We start from the raw sequence: 27,600 nt of genomic DNA, 5'->3' as shown, positions 1-27,600 counted from the left end.
ATACATCCACATTCATGCATCCACATCTACATGCTTATCTCCATTTTCACATCCTCATTTATACATCCACATCCCATATCCACATTCATACATACACATCCATATCCACATCCACATGCATACATACATCCACATCCACATTCCCATTCACATATATACATCTTTATCTACATGTACATTCACATCCATACATCCACATCTATATCCTCATTCACATCCATACATCCACATTCATGCATCCACATCTACATGCATACATCCATACATCCACATCCACATTTACATCCATGCATCCACATCTACATGCATACATCCATACATCCACATCCACATTTACATCCATGCATCCACATCTACATGCTTATCTCCATTTTCACATCCTCATTTATACATCCACATCCCATATCCACATTCATACATACACATCCATATCCACATCCACATGCATACATACATCCACATCCACATTTCCATTCACATATATACATCCATATCTACATGCACATTCACATCCATACATCCACATCTATATCCTCATTCACATCCATACATCCACATTCATGCATCCACATCTACATGCTTATCTCCATTTTCACATCCTCATTTATACATCCACATCCCATATCCACATTCATACATACACATCCATATCCACATCCACATGCATACATACATCCACATCCACATTCCCATTCACATATATACATCTTTATCTACATGTACATTCACATCCATACATCCACATCTATATCCTCATTCACATCCATACATCCACATTCATGCATCCACATCTACATGCATACATCCATACATCCACATCCACATTTACATCCATGCATCCACATCTACATGCATACATCCATACATCCACATCCACATTTACATCCATGCATCCACATCTACATCCTCATTCACATCCATACATCCACATTCATACATCCATACATCCACATTCATACATCCACATCCACATCCACATGCATCTTATCATATCTTATCACTTCCCATATCTTTAATGCATACCTCTATGCATGAAATTCAATTATGCTAAAAGTAACACTTTTATAATAAAATATTCAACTTTTATGCATACCTCTATGCATGAAATCCAATATGATAAAAGTAACACTTTTGATATAAAAAAATTATCCTTTATGCATACTTCTATGCATGAAAATTAAAAATGATAAAAGTAACACTTTTGATATAAAATTTTTCCCTTTATGCATCCTTCTATGCATGAAAATTAAAAATGATAAAAATAACACTTTTAATATAAAAAAATTATCCTTTATGCATACTTCTATGCATGAAAATTAAAAATGATAAAAGTATCACTTTTGATATAAAAATTTTCCTTTATGCATACTTCTATGCATGAAAAATTAAAAAATGATAAAAGTAACACTTTTGATATAAATTTTTTTTCCTTTATGCATACTTCTATGCATGAAAATTAAAAATGATAAAAGTAACACTTTTGATATAAAAAAATTATCCTTTATGCATGATATTAAAATTCAATTTCTCCATGATTATAATGGAATTCTTTCAATTAATCTAGGATGATAATTCCTAGAATATGGTAGGAAGTCCTCTTTTTATGCTTTGAATGAAATTATTTTATGCATAATTTTTATAAAAATTTTACCATAGCTCCGCTGCTATGACTGATAAATCTCAATTTTTTCTAAGGGATAAAGCTTATCATTAAGAAAATAATTAAAATGATCTCTAATTGGATCATTAATCTATAGTGGATTGAATCATCAATATGCATAAACTAAAAGCATAGAAAAAAGCCATTAAATTGGCCTCAAGCATAGCTTAAGCTTGGGTTAAGGAAAAGCTTTATGAAAAGCTTGATTTGGATTGAGAACGGGTCATGAGTATGACCATTTCTTGAGTGAGAGAGAGAATTTACATAAAAATCATTAGAATTTAAACATAAATGAAAATTAACTTCAATAGCATTTATTAACTTATGTAACTCTTCACTACTATTCAAACTTCAATAGTATTTAAAAAAAACCATTAAACTTCTCAAGCTTGAGAGGGGTTGAGAAGAGAGAAACATTGAGAAATTATAGAAAGATCAATATTCACTAATTACCTTCCAACTTGCTTGATTCTTTGTTCACGGTAGAGGCCCCCAACCAATCAATTGGTTAAGTATGTTGATGGAGCCACTAATGGGGATTGAAGAAAGAGGGAAGCTCCAAAAACTAGTGAATTATTAAATGAATTCACAGTTCTTGGCTTAGGTGGAGTAGAGTAACGATGCATAAACACTAACTATTTTTCAACAAGGAGGAGGCTTCTATTTATAGGAAAAATTGAGCTCCTAACCAAACAAACTGATTCTAGAATTTTCTAAATCAGTTTGGTCAATATTTGACCATTTTTAGGTCAGTTAAGCTAACTTTTTGGAACTAGACTTGAATGAGGAGAGAGGAGAGATGAAATATCTCAATTTTTATGAGTTTAAAACTCATTCAATCATGTGAAATATGCACCTCCTTTAAAGAACTCCCCTTCCTTACATATGTGTCATAATGGAATCATTTTAATATTGCTCATAGTTTTTTTTTACTAATAAACCTTGTACATTTTCAACTCTTCATCTTATGTGAAATATGCACCTCCTTTAAAGAATTCCCCTTCCTTACATATGTGTCATAATGGAATCATTTTAATATTGCTCATAGTTTTTTACTAATAAACCTTGTACATTTTCAACTCTTCATCTTATGTGAAATATGCACCTCCTTTAAAGAATTCCCCTTCCTTACATATGTGTCATAATGGCATCATTTTAATATTGCTCATAGTTTTTTACTAATAAACCTTGTACATTTTCAACTCTTCATCTTATGTGAGCATTTACTCATTTTTGGATACCCAAAATATCTCATATTTTTAATATTGCTCATAGTTTTTTACTAATAAACCTTGTACATTTTCAACTCTTCACCTTATGTGAGCATTTACTCATTTTTGGGTATCTTCTTTTTTTACAAATTTGGATTTATCTCTTCCCTACACATGGATTGATGCTATTGGCCCATAGGAACCTTAATTGGACCATAGTCTAAAGATTTCTGAAAATCTAGACCCTTAGACTAAGGTTCTTTATACCTATTTCCAATTAATTCCAATTGCACATTGGAAAATTCTTTTTGAATTTCTATTTCAGGGGAACTCATCTGAATTATAAGAGATATTTTTCTATCCAAAAATATTCAAAATCTAAATATTCTCTCTCTAGAATATTTTTCTCTCTCTAGGCTAAAACAGATAGAAACAAGGTCTTTATATTTCTGAAGAGGGTTGATTACAGGGGAAGATACTAGACATCAAAAAGGGGCTGGGGGAGGAATCTTACATTCTACCCCACTTAAAAAACGCGAGATGTCCTCATCTCGCAGACTGGGATAATTTCGCAAGATGCACGAATTATGAGACTTAGAGAAAAATTTAAATCAGGATTAACCACCAAGAAAAAGTCTCAAAGAGAGCAAGATTCAAGATAAGAACAAGATTTAAACTTTATTCATTCTCGGAACTTATACAGTAAAGATAGAGGAACTCTTTACACTTCCATAAGCCCGTCCATCATATGGTCACAAAAGCAGTCCTCACAAGCTGCACAAGTATAAGGTAACTCATCTATGGGAATGATTCTGTGGGTTATTGCTGCGCCTATCTCAGTGGTATGAGGTGTTCTAACAAAAGGACCTCTGAGAGGCAAGCCAAAAACGGGGTAAAGGCATATCTTCTCATGAGGAAGAAAACACGCCAGTAAGAAGACCCGCTCAGAAAACCCAGGATGCCTTGATCTCATGACGCAGTAGTATCGGGGACCCAAACCCAAAGCTTCAATAACCATGGCCAAGCGGACATTGTTACGAAAGTGCTGCTGACCCCAGGGTGTTACCCTAGTTATGTTTTGATAGGTCCGCCATTTGGTTTGCGCTACAGAAGTTCCCAAGTGAGGGAAAAGTGAGCGCTCATACTGCTCTATAAAATCCTTCTTCACAGATTCACTTGCGTCTTGAAGGTGAGGAATCATTATGGATAAAACTAGTTCTTGTTGCCAAGCCATGAAGGATATTAAGAAAGAAAGGAGATCGATGGAAGTAAGATTACTGTGAGCGACAAGTAAAAGTTACGACTTATATAAAGGAAGGAGCTAGCGTAACTTAGAAGCCAACGGTAACTTGCCACTGAAGTTTTACCGTCTTTCCATGATTTGGGTTTGACACATTTTTCTATAGAAGGCATTAAGAATTTTGAGATGAAGAGATAAAAGAAGCTTGTAGGCTAAGTCACCTACTTTCATTGAATTCAGATATAAGGCTCACAATATCTGGGGGATAACTTCTTAAACTCCCCAATAGATAAAGAACTTCTTTTGGGCCGTACTCGAATGAAAACCAAAACCTTGGTATCCAAAACACCGATTTTCACTTCTGAACTCATTGTTTTGAATCCTTAAAATAGGCGTGACTCCTGAGAAGTATTCTAGGAAAAGGGTCTTCCTTTTTTAAACAAAAACTTTCTTTTATTTTAGAGAGGGAATAATTATAAGATCAGAAAGGGAGATTCTTACTCCTGTATACCTCGAAGGTTGGGGAGGAATCTTACATTCTACCCCACTTAAAAAGTGCGAGATGTCCTCATCTCGCAAGGTAGAGGACAGCTCTTTTTCTTAAGATCCAATTTTATTCTGGGGTTCCTTATATTCTGGTCAACCCAACAGAACACTAGGATAAATATCCCTTATATAGAACTCATCATTAAATAACAATTCATTCAGATTATATCATTCATATCTTTAACATGATAATGGTCCATTAGACCGAAAAAGTTTCCTTCGGAACATTCCTCCACGGAAATTCAGTCAAGTAAGTCCTCAATTTGACATCCCTTAACTTGATCTAACGGTCAAGTATTAATAGTAGCAATCTGACAGCACAATCCACTAATCTCATAGTGATTTGTTGAAATCATTATCATCATTCCAGTTATGAATATCATCGCAAGGACTCGTCCCATTCATCCTCATTGAGGTTTCGCTCAGCTTATTACATTTCAACCAAATTTCAAGGATCATCATTTTTTCAATCAGAATCCAATTCAATTCATCAATTCTCAAACAGAATTAAAAATCATATCAACCACATTCGAAATCATCCTCTGGATAGCATTAACGCTTATAATTTCAAGTCTTAGATTTACTCGTATATACTGTCAGTAAAGAGCTGCAGTATACTCTCGGTATATACGGGTAGTCACGGCCCTTGGAATTATAAGGTAAATACCATCATGTCTAGGCCTCAAGCAAGTCAGGGATTCTATATAATTGTGGTACTTCCATCTGAAGACCCAATTACCAATTTACGAATTTTAGTTTGAATATCAAATTGTATGACTTATATCACACAATTATAACCTTTTTGTGTTTCTTGATAAATTTTTGACATATTTGTCTTCTCAGTTGATCTTTATTAACCAAATGCTCTGATACCAACTGTAAGATCCCTGTTCCCACCGAGCAACGGATTCGGGGTACTGGCAGCGGAAGTAGCGCTTCTCGCGCGGGACAGGGGTCCCACACTCGGGGCCTCGCCCACGGATATCCGGATAAGAGACTAATCCGTCGGTTGTTCCAAAACCGAACCCGGAAAAACTTCCTTTACCGGAAAGCACGGGCGATTCCACCAGGATAACTTTTTACTCTAACGTAGTCAAGATCATTTCTGATCGAGATGATCCGATTACATCTATAAGATACTTAGTCAGTTCAAGGAAGAAACTTGCACTTGGATCATTGGGATCAACGCTTTTTTCCCCATTCAAGAGGCACAGCCGTTGATTCCTATCCATAGAACAGTTTCTGTCCGGGATTTTTTTTTTTCTATCGTAAAAACAAAAGTTTGAGTCTCGATTTACGGATCCATCAGTCCAGCCTAACCCCATCCGATCCCATGGGTTAGCCAACCGCCCAACCACTGTAGTGATGGGATCCAATTTGGAATTTGGTTAGGTTTTGTCCCGGGTACCAAGGAAAAGAGTTCCAAGGCCCCCTAGCCGGAAGTTCATGCAAACATAAAACTAGCCACACCACTTACACACCCAATATGAAATTACCTTTTTCTTAGCATCAGCTAACTTTAAAACAATCCTTTAATGAAACCATAGTACCATTGATCACAATCTTCCAATTTATTCGGTTGATTCATAATTTTCCATCATTCCTTCATCAGAGTATCTATGGCATCATTGGCAACTAGAACGCTCACCACCTGTCCACACAGGGGCCGTTTCAATAGTTCCTAGCCCATAATACTCAACAATATAATCACTTATCAAGATGGACTCTCGTTGAAGATCAGCAAGATCAACCAACAGATCCATATAAAAGAGCCATGGACTCATCCGTTGAGGACCAGCAAGGTCAATCAACCAGATCCATGCCCGGTTCCAGAAAACAACTCTTACTCCTTGTTCCAATATCTTCCTCGACGCACGCGTGGGTATCCTGGGCGACCCAGAGCCCGAGCACCGTATGGTCAGCACCCTCTAGGATCCTTCGCAGGTGACCTAGCGCTTCACTCATAGGCCGCTTCCTTGGTCCCTCATCCACCGTACCGGAAGCTCACCATTTTAATCGAACCGAGGCTGGTCAAGACCTCGGCCGACCTTGCTACGCGAGACGTCCTCCATTGACTCTCCGTCAGCAGTTGCAACTTTATCAGTTAGGTCTCCACGACCTTAATCACAAGACGGTCAAAATGCTTTCCCAGCATTCTTGACATAAAACTGCCATTTACAAACAGCATTTACAAACAGTTTACAAATACAATTTCTATATTAACTCTCATTTTTCCACATTATCCCTCATGCAATCCACATTACTTATTCCACATTTCATTTATATGTGTACTCATCCAATCATATCATTTTCCATCTCTTCACTTCAGATTCCTTCACATCACATATCATATATTCACATCCATATCCACATCCATACATCCACATCCACATCCACATTCTCATTCACATCTATACATCCATATCTACATGCACATTCACATCCATACATCCACATCTATATCCTCATTCACATCCATACATCCACATTCATGCATCCACATCTACATGCCTACATCCATACATACACATCCACATTTACATCCATGCATCCACATCCACATCCTCATTCACATCCATACATCCACATTCATACATCCACATCCACATCCACATTCACATCCATACATCCACATCTACATGCTTATCTCCATTTTCACATCCTCATTTATACATCCACATCCCATATCCACATTCATACATACACATCCATATCCACATCCACATGCATACATACATCCACATCCACATTCCCATTCACATATATACATCCATATCTACATGCACATTCACATCCATACATCCACATCTATATCCTCATTCACATCCATACATCCACATTCATGCATCCACATCTACATGCTTATCTCCATCTTCACATCCTCATTTATACATCCACATCCCATATCCACATTCATACATACACATCCATATCCACATCCACATGCATACATACATCCACATCCACATTTCCATTCACATATATACATCCATATCTACATGCACATTCACATCCATACATCCACATCTATATCCTCATTCACATCCATACATCCACATTCATGCATCCACATCTACATGCTTATCTCCATTTTCACATCCTCATTTATACATCCACATCCCATATCCACATTCATACATACACATCCATATCCACATCCACATGCATACATACATCCACATCCACATTCCCATTCACATATATACATCTTTATCTACATGTACATTCACATCCATACATCCACATCTATATCCTCATTCACATCCATACATCCACATTCATGCATCCACATCTACATGCATACATCCATACATCCACATCCACATTTACATCCATGCATCCACATCTACATGCATACATCCATACATCCACATCCACATTTACATCCATGCATCCACATCTACATGCTTATCTCCATTTTCACATCCTCATTTATACATCCACATCCCATATCCACATTCATACATACACATCCATATCCACATCCACATGCATACATACATCCACATCCACATTTCCATTCACATATATACATCCATATCTACATGCACATTCACATCCATACATCCACATCTATATCCTCATTCACATCCATACATCCACATTCATGCATCCACATCTACATGCTTATCTCCATTTTCACATCCTCATTTATACATCCACATCCCATATCCACATTCATACATACACATCCATATCCACATCCACATGCATACATACATCCACATCCACATTCCCATTCACATATATACATCTTTATCTACATGTACATTCACATCCATACATCCACATCTATATCCTCATTCACATCCATACATCCACATTCATGCATCCACATCTACATGCATACATCCATACATCCACATCCACATTTACATCCATGCATCCACATCTACATGCATACATCCATACATCCACATCCACATTTACATCCATGCATCCACATCTACATCCTCATTCACATCCATACATCCACATTCATACATCCATACATCCACATTCATACATCCACATCCACATCCACATGCATCTTATCATATCTTATCACTTCCCATATCTTTAATGCATACCTCTATGCATGAAATTCAATTATGCTAAAAGTAACACTTTTATAATAAAATATTCAACTTTTATGCATACCTCTATGCATGAAATCCAATATGATAAAAGTAACACTTTTGATATAAAAAAATTATCCTTTATGCATACTTCTATGCATGAAAATTAAAAATGATAAAAGTAACACTTTTGATATAAAATTTTTCCCTTTATGCATCCTTCTATGCATGAAAATTAAAAATGATAAAAATAACACTTTTAATATAAAAAAATTATCCTTTATGCATACTTCTATGCATGAAAATTAAAAATGATAAAAGTATCACTTTTGATATAAAAATTTTCCTTTATGCATACTTCTATGCATGAAAAATTAAAAAATGATAAAAGTAACACTTTTGATATAAATTTTTTTTCCTTTATGCATACTTCTATGCATGAAAATTAAAAATGATAAAAGTAACACTTTTGATATAAAAAAATTATCCTTTATGCATGATATTAAAATTCAATTTCTCCATGATTATAATGGAATTCTTTCAATTAATCTAGGATGATAATTCCTAGAATATGGTAGGAAGTCCTCTTTTTATGCTTTGAATGAAATTATTTTATGCATAATTTTTATAAAAATTTTACCATAGCTCCGCTGCTATGACTGATAAATCTCAATTTTTTCTAAGGGATAAAGCTTATCATTAAGAAAATAATTAAAATGATCTCTAATTGGATCATTAATCTATAGTGGATTGAATCATCAATATGCATAAACTAAAAGCATAGAAAAAAGTCATTAAATTGGCCTCAAGCATAGCTTAAGCTTGGGTTAAGGAAAAGCTTTATGAAAAGCTTGATTTGGATTGAGAACGGGTCATGAGTATGACCATTTCTTGAGTGAGAGAGAGAATTTACATAAAAATCATTAGAATTTAAACATAAATGAAAATTAACTTCAATAGCATTTATTAACTTATGTAACTCTTCACTACTATTCAAACTTCAATAGTATTTAAAAAAAACCATTAAACTTCTCAAGCTTGAGAGGGGTTGAGAAGAGAGAAACATTGAGAAATTATAGAAAGATCAATATTCACTAATTACCTTCCAACTTGCTTGATTCTTTGTTCACGGTAGAGGCCCCCAACCAATCAATTGGTTAAGTATGTTGATGGAGCCACTAATGGGGATTGAAGAAAGAGGGAAGCTCCAAAAACTAGTGAATTATTAAATGAATTCACAGTTCTTGGCTTAGGTGGAGTAGAGTAACGATGCATAAACACTAACTATTTTTCAACAAGGAGGAGGCTTCTATTTATAGGAAAAATTGAGCTCCTAACCAAACAAACTGATTCTAGAATTTTCTAAATCAGTTTGGTCAATATTTGACCATTTTTACGTCAGTTAAACTAACTTTTTGGAACTAGACTTGAATGAGGAGAGAGGAGAGATGAAATATCTCAATTTTTATGAGTTTAAAACTCATTCAATCATGTGAAATATGCACCTCCTTTAAAGAACTCCCCTTCCTTACATATGTGTCATAATGGAATCATTTTAATATTGCTCATAGTTTTTTTTTACTAATAAACCTTGTACATTTTCAACTCTTCATCTTATGTGAAATATGCACCTCCTTTAAAGAATTCCCCTTCCTTACATATGTGTCATAATGGAATCATTTTAATATTGCTCATAGTTTTTTACTAATAAACCTTGTACATTTTCAACTCTTCATCTTATGTGAAATATGCACCTCCTTTAAAGAATTCCCCTTCCTTACATATGTGTCATAATGGCATCATTTTAATATTGCTCATAGTTTTTTACTAATAAACCTTGTACATTTTCAACTCTTCATCTTATGTGAGCATTTACTCATTTTTGGATACCCAAAATATCTCATATTTTTAATATTGCTCATAGTTTTTTACTAATAAACCTTGTACATTTTCAACTCTTCACCTTATGTGAGCATTTACTCATTTTTGGGTATCTTCTTTTTTTACAAATTTGGATTTATCTCTTCCCTACACATGGATTGATGCTATTGGCCCATAGGAACCTTAATTGGACCATAGTCTAAAGATTTCTGAAAATCTAGACCCTTAGACTAAGGTTCTTTATACCTATTTCCAATTAATTCCAATTGCACATTGGAAAATTCTTTTTGAATTTCTATTTCAGGGGAACTCATCTGAATTATAAGAGATATTTTTCTATCCAAAAATATTCAAAATCTGAATATTCTCTCTCTAGAATATTTTTCTCTCTCTAGGCTAAAACAGATAGAAACAAGGTCTTTATATTTCTGAAGAGGGTTGATTACAGGGGAAGATACTAGACATCAAAAAGGGGTTGGGGGAGGAATCTTACAACTGGCCAATTCAACTTGCATGGGTTTCCCTGATTTCTGTTCTAAGACTAGCTTACGCAAGCATCCAGGGGAAATGAATGAATGAGAACTGCCTGAATCAATCAAAAGTTTAAAAGGCTTACCCTGATACTCTGCTGGAGTATGGATGACGGAGAACTGCTGGTTAGGTCCTTGATTTTCAATTGCAGCATAGATCTGCCCTTTTTCCTCTTCTACTATATCTGAAATTGTGATTGCTTTGGCTGCTGCAGTCTGAGGTAGAACTCTTTCTCTTTTGTTGTTCCCATTCTGGGAAGGAGTTCTGAGATTACTCTGGATAGAGGCAGATGGCTGGGCTGGAATTCTTCTGGGGTTTCCCTGGCTAGGGCGAGACCGACCCTGATTAGACTGGAATGAAGGGGTTGGTCTCTGAATTCGGGGTTCTTGACTTCCCTGTTTCCTTGATATGGCAGGAGTCGGGCAGTCTTTTAACTGGTGACCAAAACCCTGGCATCCATAATATCGGTTTTCAGTTCTGAGCTCATCCTTTTGATTTTTTTGAAAGTGGTGAGGTTCCTGAGAAAGTACTCTGGGGAAGGGTCTTCCTTCACTTCTGAATCTTCCTGCATCCTGATTCTGATCCAGGCCTTGCTGCCTCTTTGGGGGTGGAAAGTTGGAAGTATTTCCCTGGGCTTGGAATCTCTTAAAGTTAGAAGGTGTAGATTTTGGTGGGACCTTTACTACAAAAGCTTTGGCAAAATCTTTTGCCATTCTTACTGCTTCAGCCATGGACACTGGCTTGGCGTTTTTGACCAGTGTGTCCAAGGGTTTGTTCATTCCTCGAATGAACCTGGCCATGAGTTGCTCTTCGTCAAGAGGTGGTGAATATTTGAGTAGAAGGGCAAAGGCCTGGTGATATTCCTCGATGGATTTGCTCTCCTGCTTTAGTTCTAGGAATTCGTTCATTTTGGTTTCTAAAAATCCAGGAGGGCAAAATCTCTTTCTTAGATAGGTTTTCAGATCATTCCAGGATTGAGTATTTCTGTCCAGACGATTGGTGTCACAGTGGTTCCTCCATGCTACCCTGGCTATTTCCACTATTTTCAACCGGCCAAGAGCCATTTTGCTCAACTCATTATAACCTGTGACGTCAAAATACTCTTCCATGGCTTCCACCCATTTCTCCACAGCCTCACCCAGGTTCTCCCCTTCTCCTTTGAAGGGTCCTGGCTGAGTCCTATGAAGAGCCTTGCGAACATCAGGGTCAAGTTCGTTATCTTCAGAGACAGGGTCTAACTGCTGACGGCTACGGTTTCCTCGTCTCATGATTCTGTCAAAATTTATATATTAGAGAGAGAATAGTTATAAGATCAGAAGGGAGATTCTTATTTTTGAATACTTCAATAACTGGGGAGAAATTTTACATTCTACCCCACTTAAAAAAGTGCGAGATGTCCTCATCTCGCAAGGTAGAGGATAACTCTTTTTCTTAAGATCCAATTTTTATTCTGGGGTTGCTTATATTCTAGTCAACCCAACAGAACACTGGGATAATTATCCCTTATATAGAACTCATCATTAAATAACAATTCATTCAGATCATATCATTCATAACTTTAACACGATAATGGTCCATTAGACCGAAAAATTCCCTTCTGAACATTCCTCTACGGGAATTTCAGTTAAGCTAGTTCTCAATTTGTCATCCCTTAACTTGATCTAACGGTCAAGTGTTAACAGTAGCAATCTGACAACACAACCCACTAATCTCATAGTGATTTGCTGAATTCATTATCATCATTCTAGTTATGAATATCATCACAGGGACTCGTCCCATTCCCCCTCATTGTGGTTTCCTTATATTTCAACTAATTTTTAAAAGTCATCATTTTTCAATCAGAATTTTCAATCAGCATTTTCAATCAGAATCCAAATCAATTCATCAATTCTCAAACAGAATTATAAATCATATCAATCACATTCGAATTCATCATCTAGATAGCATTAACGCTTATAATTTCAAGTCTTAGATTTACTCGTATATACTGTCAGTAAAGAGCTGCACTATACTCTCGGTATATACGGGTAGTCACGGCCCTTGGGATTATAAGGTAACTACTATCATGTCTAGGCCTCAAGCAAGTCAAGGATTCTCTATAATTGCGGTACTTCCATCTGAAGACCCAACTACCAAATTACGAATTTCAGTTTGAATATCAAATTGTATGAATTATCTCACACAATTATAACCTTTTTGTGTTTCTTGATAAATTTTTGATATATTTATCTTCTCAGTTGATCTTTATTAACCAAATGCTCTGATACCAACTGTAAGATCCCTGTTCCCACCGAGCAACGGATTCGGGGTACTGGCAGCGGAAGTAGCGCTTCTCGCGCGCGGGACAGGGGTCCCACACTCGGGGCCTCGCCCACGGATATCCGGATAAGAGACTAATCCATCGGTTGTTCCAAAACCGAACCTGGAAAAACTTCCTTTACCGGAAAGCCCGGGCGATTCCACCAGGATAACTTTTTACTCTAACGTAGTCAAGATCATTTCTAATCGAGATGATCCGATTACATCTATAAGATACTTAGTCAGTTCAAGGAAGAAACTTGCACTTGGATCATTGGGATCAACGCTTTTTTCCCCATTCAAGAGGCACAGCCGTTGATTCCTATCCATAGAACAGTTTCTGTCCGGGATTTATTTATTTTTTTCTATCGTAAAAACAAAAGTTTGAGTCTCGATTTACGGATCCATCAGTCCAGCCTAACCCCATCCAATCCCATGGGTTAGCCAACCGCCCAACCACTGTAGTGATGGGATCCAATTAAGAATTTGGTTAGGTTTTGTCTCGGGTACCAAGGAAAAGAGTTCCAAGGCCCCCTAGCCGGATGTTCATGCAAAATAAAACTAGTCACACCACTCACACACCCACCAATAGGAATTTGCCTTTTTCAACCAGATTCAACCAGTTTAAAACAATCCTTTAATAAAACCATAGTATCATTGATCACCATCTTCCAATTTATCCAATTGATTCTTAATTTCCCATCATTCCTTCATCAGAGTATCTATGGCATCATTGGCAACTAGAACGCTCAGGAGCCGTTTCGATAGTTCCTAGCCCATAATACTCGGTAATATAATCACTTATCAAGATGGACTCTCGTTGAAGATCAGCAAGATCAACCAACGGATCCATATAAGGAGCCATGGACTCATCCATTGAAGACCAGCAAGGTCAATCAACCAGATCCATGCTCGATTTCAGAAAACAACTCCAACTCTGTTCCAATATCTTCCTCGACGCACGCGTGGGTATCCTAGGCAACCCAGAGCCCGAGCACCGTATGGTCAGCACCCTCTAGGATCCTTCGCAGGTAACCTAGCGCTTCACGCATAGGCCGCTTCCTTGGCCCCTCATCCACCGTACCGGAAGCTCACCATTTTAATCGCACTGAGGCTGGTCAAGACCTCGGCCGACCTTGCTACGCGAGACGTCCTTCATTGACTCCCCATCAGCAGTTGCAACTTTCTCATCACGACCTTAATCACAAGACGGTCAAAATGCTCCCCCCAGCATTCTTGACATAAAACAATCATTTACAAACAGCATTTACAAACAGTTTACAATACAATTTCTATTTTAACTTTCATTTTTCCACATTATCCCTCCTCAATCTACATTACTTATTCCATATTCCATTTATATGTATACTCATCCCATCACATCATTTCCATCTCATCACTTCAGATTCCCTCACATCACAATCGTATATTCACATCCATACATCCACAACTATATGCGTACATTCACATCTACATGCATACATCTACATCCCTATGCATACATCCACATCCACATTCACATTCACCTCCATACATCTACATCTACATGCATACATCCACTCCACATTCACATCCACATCTATACATCTACATCTACATGTATACATCCACATCTCCATTCCCATCTACATCTATACATCTACATCTACATGTATACATCCACATCTCTATTCACATCTACATCTATACATCTACATCTACATATATACATCCACATCTCCATTCTCATCTACATCTATACATCTACATCTTCATGCATCCACCCACCTCCACATCCACATCTAAATCTATACATCTACATCTACATGTATACATCCACATCTCTATTCACATCTACATCTACATGTATACATCCACATCTCCATTCTCACCTACACCTATACATCTACATCTACATGCATCCACCCACCTCCACATCCACATCTACATCTATACATCTACATCTACATGCATACATCCACCTCCACAATCACACTCACATCCATACCTCTACATCTACATGCAAACATCCATATCTCCATGCATAATAATATTCTTTTAATTAATCTAGGATGATAGTTCCTAGGATATGGTAGGAAGTCCTCTTTTTATGCTTTGAATGAATTTATTTTATGCGTGATTTCTATAAAAATTTTGCCATAGCTCCGCTACTATGACTGATAAATCTCAATTTTTTTTCTAAGGGATAAAGCTTATCATTAAGGAAATAATTAGAATGGTCTCTAATTGGGTCATCAATCCATAATGGATTGAATCATCAATGTGCATAAACTAAAAGCATAGCAAAAAGCCATTAATTTGGCCTCAAGCATAGCTTGATTAAGGAAAAGCTTTATGAAAAGCTTCATTTGGATTGAGAATGAGTCATGAGTATGACCATTTCTTGAGTGAGAGAGAGAAATTACATAAAAACCATTAGAATTTAAACATAAATGGAAATTAACTTCTATAGCATTTATTAAATTATGTAACTCTTCACTACTATTCACCAATTAACTTCAATAGCATTTAAAAAACCATACCAATTAAACTTCTCAAGCTTGAGAGGGGTTGAGAAGAGAGAATCATTGAGTAAATATAGAAAAGATCAAAATTCAATATACTTACCTTATAATTTGCTTGATTCTTTATTCACGGTAGAGGCCCCCAACCAATCAATTGGTTTAGTATGTTGATGGAGCCACCAATGGGGATTGAAGAAAGAGAGAAGTGTCAAAAACTAGTGAATTATTAAAGAATTCACAGTTCTTGGCTTAGGTGGAGTAACATAGCATAAGACACTATATATTTTGGCTTAGATGGAGTAGAGTAACAAAGCATAAGACACTATCTAATTTGGCTTAGGTGGAGTAGAGTAACAAGGCATAAGACTCTATCTAATTTGGCTTAGGTGGAGTAGAGTAACAAGGCATAAGACTCTATATTTTTTTCAACAAGGGAAGGCTTCTATTTATAGGAAAATTTGAGCTCCTAACCAAACAAACCGATTCTAGAATTTTCCAAGTCAGTTTGGTCACTTTTTGACCATTTTTAGGTCAGTTAAGCTAACTTTTTGGAACTAGACTTGGATTAGGAGAGAGGAGAGATGAAATATCTCAATTTTTATGAGTTTAAAACTCATTCAAGCATGTGAAATATGCACCTCCTTTAAAGAACTCCCCTTCCTTACATATGTGTCATAATGGAATCATTTTAATATTGTTCATAGTTTTTTACTAATAAACCTTGTACATTTTCAACTCTTCATCTTATGTGAGCATTTAAGGGACTCCCCTTCCTTACATATGTGTCATCATAAAATCATTTAAGGGAAATATGCACCTCCTTTAAAGAACTCCCCTTCCTTACATATGTGTCATAATGGAATCATTTTAATATTGCTCATAGTTTTTTACTAATAAACCTTGTACATTTTCAACTCTTCATCTTATGTGAGCATTTAAGGGACTCCCCTTCATCTGAATATTGAGATAGTGTATTACTGGTGTTGTGTTTCTACCTATGAATATAATCATGTTTATACTAATATTGACAGGCTCGTATTATTAGTGTATGCATTTGTTGGGGCCATTTTAGTGTTATTAGTATTGTGCGTGATATACCATGTTGATGAATATTGAGCTGGCGTATTACTGGTGTTGTGTAGAAATTCTACCTATGAACATAATCATGTAGACAAATATTGAGCTAGTGTATTACTAGTGTTGTGTTTCTACCTATGAACATGTTGTGATTAATTATTAAGGAGTCCAATTAATTATTCTAACCAATGTGATTAATGCTTATGAGAGTAATGGGTGTTGAGCAATGCAAGGATACTGATTCAAGTGTCACACATGGATGACAGTCTAAGCATGGTGTGGGGTGCCAATCAAGGTGTCATGTAGAGTAGTTATGGCAGTGTGCAAATTTTTATATTTATCATGTTGATGAATATTGAGCTAGTGTATTATTGGTGTTGTGTTTTTGCCAATGAACATAATCTTAATTGTTGAGGATTCCAATTTATTATTCTAACCAATGTGATTATAACGCTTATGAGTAATGTGTGTTGTCGCACATGGATGACGGTCTAAGCATGGTGTGGAGTGCCAATCATGGTGTCATGTAGATTATTTATGGTAGTGTGCAAATGTCTATATTTAATTAACGCCGTATTTAAGCTTTGTCAGTTGAATGTTGTAGTTGTAATTGCAATGTATTCTATGTTTTCACATCTTAGATGAGTAGGAGATTAATTTTTCTATTGTTAGGTATTGCATAAGGTACTAAGGTTTATATTTGAAAAAAAAGACCCACATTTGGATGTACTCAATCCTATTATTGCCTCCATGGGTCTATTTTTGGAATAAAAGATATAAATACTACAGATGGGAAGGGGAGCCACCATCTACAAGGGACACATTAGACCCAATGCTGTGTTGTGAGTTTTTCTTCCTTATTTTTGCACTTTCTATTGGTGGATTATGTTTATAGTCTTGTTTCAAAGAGAGAAATGGTATACGTACTTAAAAGCTTTTGTAAATCTATGAGCAAGTCTTTGGCGGCCACACATAAAAAAGTTGGTCGTGCATTTCTAATGAGAAAGGACATAAACCCATTATCCAAACTAGAGTGTATTCTCTTGCTCTCTTGTGTGCTAAGTGGTTGTTTTCATAATTAGAGAGGGATTACTTGCACACTTAAGCAATAGAGTGCTTTTTCTCTATAATGAGATTGTGTGAGGTTAGCATTGTTATGTAATCGGTTGCACCCACCACAGAGCTTACCTTGCTTTTTATTGCAAATAGTAATAGTAATAGTAATAGTAAGAAGCTTGATAAGGAGAAGAGTCATGTGTGAACATGAACATAGCAAGAAAAATAAAGTACCCAGAAATCCAAGAATTTGAAGTACATATATTAAATGCTAGTTTTAGCAATTACGAAAGTTATAAAGTGCAATGTTGCATATTCTACATTCTCATAAGATTTGTAATCAATTCAAAGCCCTTGAGAAAATTAATCATTAGACAAATGGATGTGCTCTCTCCTCTCTCTCTCTCTCTCTCTCTCTCTCTCTCTCTCTCATGCACACGCCATTAAAAGTCTTTATGTCACATAACTTCCTGGATTGGAGAAGAAAGAAAAGGAAAGAGGTGGTTCTTTTTTATCATCCTTTGCTAGACTCTCTCTCCCCCCTTTTCTCTCTCCATCTCTCTCCCTTTAGCCATTACAAGCACCTATGTCACATACCTTCCTATATTGGAGAAGAAAAAAGAGGGAACTGGTGGTTCTCTTTATCATCCTTTGCTAGATTGGATTCACATAACTAATATCCTATATATTCCTAGGTTGGAGAAGAAAGAAGAGGGAAGAGGTGGTTCTCTCATATCATCCTTTGCTAGATTGGATTCACACAATTAAAATCGCAGCCCATTCCCTTATGGAAATAAACGATTCAACTTTTAATTTAATTATATTTTTAACATGGCTTGCAACTATCCACTTGAAAAATGCCATGTGAACTTTTATCTTGCCTTGGCAAAATGGCTAAAATTTTGGCAGTTTTAGTTCTAAAATCAATCGACGATTAATTAAGGTGAATTAGCACATGGTTTATTTATACATGATGCAACCATACCACACATGGTCCTAACCAGTATGATAGCATGCAAAGGGTGTTTGGGAGAGGGTAAGGCACATGAGAGAGAGAGCTGAAACAGACTAAGGGAATGTGGCGAGGAAGAAATGAAGAAGAGATTACATTGAGCGGTTATGGAGACATCTCTAGAGAAGAGGTGTCTCCATGCTCTTAGTAGTGATTAAAATATAGAGACTTTAGGATTTGTGAACACACCTCTAGGGAAGAGGTCCATGCTCTTGTAGAGATTTATAGAGACTTTAGGATTTGATATAGTTGTGACTCACCTCAGCATTAAATGGGTCCAAGCAAGGCTTAAAGAGGCTCAATTGCAAACCCAAGCAAGAGGAGAGGTGGTTTTCTTATATCATCCTTTGCTAGATTGGATTCACATAATTAATTTCGCAGCCCATTCCCTTATGGAAATAAATGATTCAACTTTTAATTTAATCATATAGAGACTTTAGGATTTGATATAATTGTGACTCACCTCAGCATTAAATGGGTCCAAGCAAGGCTTAAAGAGGCTCAATTGCAAACCCAAGCAAGAGGAGAGGTGGTTTTCTTATATCATCCTTTGCTAGATTGGATTCACATAATTAATTTTGCAGCCCATTCCCTTATGGAAATAAATGATTCAACTTTTAATTTAATCATATTTTTAAGATGGCTTGCAACTATCCACATAATCAATCACGTTCACAAAATAGTTCACATATGTGGCTCTGCAATATTTTTTCACAAAACCTCAACAAGATTGACAAACCGAATCTCCCAAATGTGTCCTATCTCCTTATGACAAAATTGATTTGTGTGGCTATTATTATCCTTTTCACAAAATCCAAACGACGTAGATTAATACATTCCCAAGAAGAACAAAAACTTCGTGCCTTGTAGTGAAAAAGCTTTATATAACCTTCTAATTTCTAGCCTTGTACTTTTTGTGTTCCCTTTAAATTTTTTTTAAAAGGTAAAAATAAGACAAATGGACGTGCTCTCTCTCTCTCTCTCTCTCTCTCTCTCTCTCTCCTCATTAAAAGCACCTCTGTCATAACTTCTTAGATTGGAGAAGAAACAAGAGGGATGAGGTGGTTTTTTTAATCATCCTTTGCTAGATTGGATTCACATAACTAATTTCACACCCTATTTTCTATATTAGATTCGCATAACTTTCTGGATTGGAGAAGAAAAAAGAGGGAAGTGGTGGCTCTTTTTTATATTCCTTTCCTAGATTTGATTCACATAACTAATGTTGCACCCCATTCCCTTATGGGAATAAATGAATCTTTTTTCAATTGTGTCCACAATTAATCATGTTTTCAAGATGGCTTGCAACTATCCCCATAATCACTCACCTTCACAAAATAGCTAGCTTACATATGTGGCTACGATAATTTTTTCACAAAACCTCAACAAGATTGAGATACCAAATCTCCAAAATGTGTCCCATCTCCCCATGGCAAAAGTGATTCGCCATGGCTATTATTATCCTTTTCATAAACCCAACTCAACATAAACCATTGACTATTGTATTATTTATGAAACCGATTGAAAAATGCCATGTGAACTTTTATCTTGCCTTGGAAAAATGGTTAAAATTTTGGTTGTTTTAGCTCTAAAATCAATCGATGATTAATTAAGGTGAATTAGCACATGGTTTATTTGTACATGATGCAACCATACCACACATGGTCCTAATCAGTATGATAGCATGCTAAGCGTGTTTGGGAGGGGGTAAGGCACATGAGAGGGAGCTAAAACAAACTAAGGGAATGTGGCGAGGAAGAAACAAAGAAGAGATTACATTGAGTGGTTATGGAGACATCTCTAGGAAAGAGATGTCTCCATGCTCTTAGTAGTGATTAAAATATAGAGACTTTAGGATTTGTGGAGACACCTCCAGGGAAGAGGTCCATGCTCTTTGTAGATATTTGAAGAGACTTTAGGATTTGATATAGTTATGACTCACCTCAGCATTAAATGGGTCCAAGCAAGGCTTAAAGAGGCTCAATTGCAAACCCAAGCAAGAGGGATGTTAGGAAGACCACTCGATGGTTGGGGATATCTGAGATACCATTGTACCATAATGATATATTGTATTGTGGGTGATGCCATATTAATACTGATAGGCTCGTATTATTAGTATATGCATTTGGGCCGTGTTAGTGTTATTGGCCACTATCATATGGGGGATGCCATATTAATATTGACATGCTTGTATTATTATTATATGCATTTGTTGGGGCCATGTTAGTGTTATTGGTATTGTGGGTGATTTACTATGTTCATGAATATTGATATAATGTATTACTAGTGTTGTGTTTCTACCTATGAACATAATCATGTTCATACTAATATTGATAGGCTCGTATTATTAGTATATGCATTTGTTGGGGCCATTTGAGTGTTATTGATATGTGGGTGATATACCATGTTGATGAATATTAAGCTGGCATATTACTGGTGTTGTGTAGAAATTCTACCTATGAACATAATCATGTAGATGAATATTGAGATAGAGTATTACTAGTGTTGTGTTTCTCCCTATGAACATAAGCATGTTGTGATTAACTATTAAGGAGTCCAATTAATTATTCTAACCAATGTGATTAATGCTTATGAGAGTAATGGGCGTTGAGCAGTGCAAGGATATTGATTCAAGTGTCACACATGGATGACAGTCTAAGCATGGTGTGGGGTGCCAATCAAGGTGTCATGTTGAGTATTTATAGAGTGTGCAAGTTTCTATATTTATCATGTTTGATGAATATTGAGCTAGTGTATTACTGGTGTTGTGTCTCTAGCACAATGAACATAATCTTAATTGTTAAGGATTCCCATTAATTATTCTAACCAATGTGATTATAACGCTTATGAGTAATGTGTGTTGAGCAGTGCAAGAATACTAATTAAAGTGTCGCACATGGATGACGGTCTGAGCATGGTGTGGAGTGCCAATCATGGTGTCATGTAGAGTATTTATGACGGTGTGCAAATGTCTATATTTAATTAACGCCATATTTTAGATTTGTCCGTCGAATGTTGTAGTTGTAATTGCAATGTATTCTATGTTTGCACATCTTAGATGTGTAAGAGATCAATTTTTTTATTGTTAAGGTATTGCATAAGGTACTAAGATTTACATTTGAAAAATAAGACGCATATTTTGATGTACTCAATCCTATTATTACAGATGGGAAGGAGAGCTGTAAGATTCCTCCCCAGCCTCTCAAAATGTCCAGCATCTTCCCCTGTTATCAATCCCTCTTCAGAAATATAAAAGACTTGTTTCTAACTGTTTTAACCTAGAGAGAGAAAATATTCTAGAGAGAGAATATTTAAATATTTAATATTTTTGGATAGAAAATTATCTCATCTTATTAAAATAAGTTCCCCTGAAACAGAAATTCAAAAAGAACTTTCCAATGTGCAATTGGAATTAATTGGAAATGGGTATAAAGGACCTTAGCCTAAGGGTCTAGATTTTCAGAAATTTTTGGATTATGGTCCAATTAAGGTTCCTATGGGCCAATAGCATCAATCCATGTGTAGGGAGGAGATAAATCCAATTTGTAAAAGAAGATACCCAAAAATGAGTAAATGCTCACATAAGATGAAGAGTTGAAAATGTACAAGGTTTATTAGTAAAAAACTATGAGCAATATTAAAAATATGAGATATTTTGGGTATCCAAAAATGAGTAAATGCTCACATAAGATGAAGAGTTGAAAATGTACAAGGTTTATTAGTAAAAAACTATGAGAAATATTAAAATGATTCCATTATGACACATATGTAAGGAAGGGGAGTTCTTTAAAGGAGGTGCATATTTCACATAAGATGAAGAGTTGAAAATGTACAAGGTTTATTAGTAAAAAAAACTATGAGCAATATTAAAATGATTCCATTATGACACATATGTAAGGAAGGGGAGTTCTTTAAAGGAGGTGCATATTTCACATAAGATGAAGAGTTAAAAATGTACAAGGTTTATTAGTAAAAAAAACTATGAGCAATATTAAAATGATTCCATTATGACACATATGTAAGGAAGGGGAGTTCTTTAAAGGAGGTGCATATTTCACATAAGATGAAGAGTTGAAAATGTACAAGGTTTATTAGTAAAAAAACTATGAGCAATATTAAAATGATTCCATTATGACACATATGTAAGGAAGGGGAGTTCTTTAAAGGAGGTGCATATTTCACATAAGATGAAGAGTTGAAAATGTACAAGGTTTATTAGTAAAAAAACTATGAGCAATATTAAAATGATTCCATTATGACACATATGTAAGGAAGGGGAGTCCTTTAAAGGAGGTTCATATTTCACATGCTTGAATAAGTTTTAAACTCATAAAAATTGAGATATTTCATCTCTCCTCTCTCCTCATTCAAGTCTAGTTCCAAAAAGTTAGCTTAACTGACCTAAAAATGGTCGAAAATTGACCAAACTGATTTGGAAAATTCTAGAATTAGTTTGTTTGGTTAGGAGCTCAATTTTTCCTATAAATAGAAGCCTCCCCCTTGTTGAAAAATATATAGTGTTTATGCATCGTTACTCTACTCCACCTAAGTCAAGAACTGTGAATTCATTTAATAATTCACTAGTTTTTGGAGCTTCCCTCTTTCTTCAATCCCCATTAGTGGCTCCATCAACATACTTAACCAATTGATTGGTTGGGGGCCTCTACCGTGAACAAAGAATCAAGCAAGTTGTAAGGTAATTAGTGAATATTGATCTTTCTATAATTTCTCAATGTTTCTCTCTTCTCAACCCCTCTCAAGCTTGAGAAGTTTAATTGGTATGGTTTTTTTAAATGCTATTGAAGTTTGAATAGTAGTGAAGAGTTACATAATTTAATAAATGCTATTGAAGTTAATTTTCATTTATGTTTAAATTCTAATGATTTTTATGTAAATTCTCTCTCTCACTCAAGAAATGGTCATACTCATGACCCGTTCTCAATCCAAATCAAGCTTTTCATAAAGCTTTTCCTTAACCCAAGATTAAGCTATGCTTGAGGCCAAATTAATGGCTTTTTTCTATGCTTTTAGTTTATGTATATTGATGATTCAATCCATTATGGATTAATAATCCAATTAGAGATCGTTTTAATTATTTCCTTAATGATAAGCATTATCCCTTAGAAAAATTGAGATTTATCAGTCATAGCAGCGGAGCTATGGCAAAATTTTTATAAAAATTATGCATAAAATAATCTCATTCAAAGCATAAAAAGAGGACTTCCTACCATATTCTAGGAATTATCATCCTAGATTAATTGAAAGAATTTCATTACAATCATGGAGAAATTGAATTTTAATATCATGCATAAAGGATAAGTTTTTATATCAAAAGTGTTATTTTTACCATTTTTATTTCATGCATAGAAGTATGCATAATGGATAAATTTTTATATCAAAAGTATTATTTTTACCATTTTCATTTCATGCATAGAAGTATGCATAATGGATAAATTTTTATATCAAAAGTGTTATTTTTACCATTTTTATTTCATGCATAGAAGTATGCATAATGGATAAATTTTTATATCAAAAGTGTTATTTTTACCATTTTTATTTCATGCATAGAAGTATGCATAATGGATAAATTTTTATATCAAAAGTGTTACTTTTACCATTTTTATTTCATACATAGAAGTATGCATAATGGATAAATTTTTATATCAAATGTGTTATTTTTACCATTTTTATTTCATGCATAGAAGTATGCATAATGGATAAATTTTTATATCAAAAGTGTTACTTTTACCATTTTTATTTCATGCATAGAAGTATGCATAATGGATAAATTTTTATATCAAAAGTGTTATTTTTACCATTTTTATTTCATGCATAGAAGTATGCATAATGGATAAATTTTTATATCAAAAGTGTTATTTTTATCATTTTTAATTTTCATGCATAGAAGTATGCATAAAGGAAAAATTTTTATATCAAAAGTGTTACTTTTATCATTTTTAATTTTCATGCATAGAAGTATGCATAAAGGAAAATTTTTTATATCAAAAGTGTTACTTTTATCATATTGGATTTCATGCATAGAGGTATGCATAAAAGTTGATTATTTTATTATAAAAGTGTGACTTTTATCATAATTGAATTTCATGCATAGAGGTATGCATAAAAGTTTATTATTTTATTGTAAGAGTGTTACTTTTATCATATTGGAATTCATGCATATAGGTATGCATAAAAGATATTCTTTTTATACTAAAAGTGTGATTTCCTCATAAATGGATTTTATGCTTAACTTAGATGCATAAGAGAAATTCTTTTATTCTAAAAGTGTAATTTCCTACCAAATTGAATTTATGCATAAGAAGATGCATAAAAGATTGATTTTAATTTCGAAAGTGTTAGTCTCCTTAAATGGAATTTATGTATAAATAAATGTGTAGAGAAATCTTATATCAAATATAAGAATTCTCTTTTTTTTTTATATAAAGATATGAAATGTGATAAGATGTGATAAGAGGTGTATAAGATGTGATAAGAATTGATAAGATGCGTATGGAAAGTGATAGGATGTGATAAGAGGTGTATGAGATGTGATAAGAATTGATAAGATGCGTATGGAAAGTGATAGGATGTGATAAGAGGTGTATGAGATGTGATAAGAATTGATAAGATGCGTATGGAAAGTGATAGGATGTGATAAGAGGTGTATGAGATGTGATAAGAATTGATAAGATGCGTATGGAAAGTGATAGGATGTGATAAGAGGTGTATGAGATGTGATAAGAATTGATAAGATGCGTATGGAAAGTGATAGGATGTGATAAGAGGTGTATGAGATGTAAAAAGATGTGATAAGATGTGTATGAGATGTGATAAGATTTGATAAGATGCGTATGGAAAGTGATAGGATGTGATAAGAGATATATGAGATGTAAAAAGATATGATAAGATGTGTATGAGATGTGATAGAATGTGTTAAGATGAGTTAGGATGTGTTAAGATGTATATGGGATGTGTTAGGACGAGAATGAATGTAATATGGTTGTATGAATGTGATGTGGATGTATACATGTAGATGTATATGTATGAATGTGAATGTTGATGTGGATGTGGATGTATGGATGTAGATACGGATGTGTATGTATGTATGTGGATGTGTATGTATGAATGAGGATGTGAAAATGGACGTATGTATGTAGATGTGGATGTATGGATGTATGTATGTAGATGTGGATGTAAGTATGTAGATGTGGATGTATGGATGTGATTGTGAATGAAGAGGTGGATGTGAATGTATGGATGTAGATACGGATGTGGATGTATGTATGTGAATGTGGATGTATGAATGAGGATGTGAAAATGGATGTATGCATGTGAATGTGGATGTATGAATATGAATGTGGATGTGTGGATGTGGAAATGGAGGTATAGATGTATGAATGTAGATGTGGATGTATGCATGTAGATGCATATGTATGAATGTGAAATTGGATGTATGATGTGGACGTACGAACATGGATATGTATGTAGAATAATGAATATGAAGATGTATGTGAGATAATGTAGTCTATATGAGTGAATGGATGAGAACGAGTACACACTGAATGGAATGTGGAATAAGTAATGTGGTCTGAGAGTGGATAAAATGGAAAGACAAGAGTTCGTTATAGAAACTGTATTTGTGACTGTTTGTAAATGACTGTTTTATGTCAAGAATGCTGGAGAAGCATTTTGACCGTCTTGAGGATTAAGGTCATTGAAGACTGAACTGATAAAGTTGCAACTGCTGACGGAGAGTCAATGGAGGACGTCTCGCGTAGCAAGGTCGATCGAGGTCTTGACCAGCCTCGGCTCGATTTAAATGGTGAGCTTCCGGTACGGTGGATGAGGGACCAAGGAAGCGGCCTATGAGTGAAGCGCTAGGTCACCTGCGAAGGATCCTAGACGGTGCTCGGGCTCTGGGTCGCCGAAGATACCCACACGTGCGTCGTGGAAGATATTGGAACAAGGAGTGTAAGATTCCTCCCCTAACCCCTTTTTGATGTCTAAGTATCTTCCCCTGTAATCAACCCTCTTCAGAAATATAAAGACCCTGTTGCTAACTATTTTAGCCTAGAGAGAGAAAAATTATTCTAGAGAGAGAATATTCAGATTTTGAATATTTTTGGATAGAAAAATATCTCTTATAATTCAGATGAGTTCCCCTGAAACAGAAATTCAAAAAGAATTTTCCAATGTGCAATTGGAATTAATTGGAAATAGGTATAAAGAACCTTAGTCTAAGGGTCTAGATTTTCAGAAATCTTTAGACTATGGTCCAATTAAGGTTCCTATGGGCCAATAGCATCAATCCATGTGTAGGGAAGAGATAAATCCAAATTTGTAAAAAGAAGATACCCAAAAATGAGTAAATGCTCACATAAGGTGAAGAGTTGAAAATGTACAAGGTTTATTAGTAAAAAACTATGAGCAATATTAAAAATATGAGATATTTTGGGTATCCAAAAATGAGTAAATGCTCACATAAGATGAAGAGTTGAAAATGTACAAGGTTTATTAGTAAAAAAC

This window comes from Cibotium barometz, chromosome 1 (genome assembly GCF_041138505.1).
Source record: "Cibotium barometz isolate CiBa-2024 chromosome 1, ASM4113850v1, whole genome shotgun sequence".
Taxonomy (NCBI): domain Eukaryota; kingdom Viridiplantae; phylum Streptophyta; class Polypodiopsida; order Cyatheales; family Cibotiaceae; genus Cibotium; species Cibotium barometz.
This window is presented reverse-complemented; position numbering follows the sequence as displayed.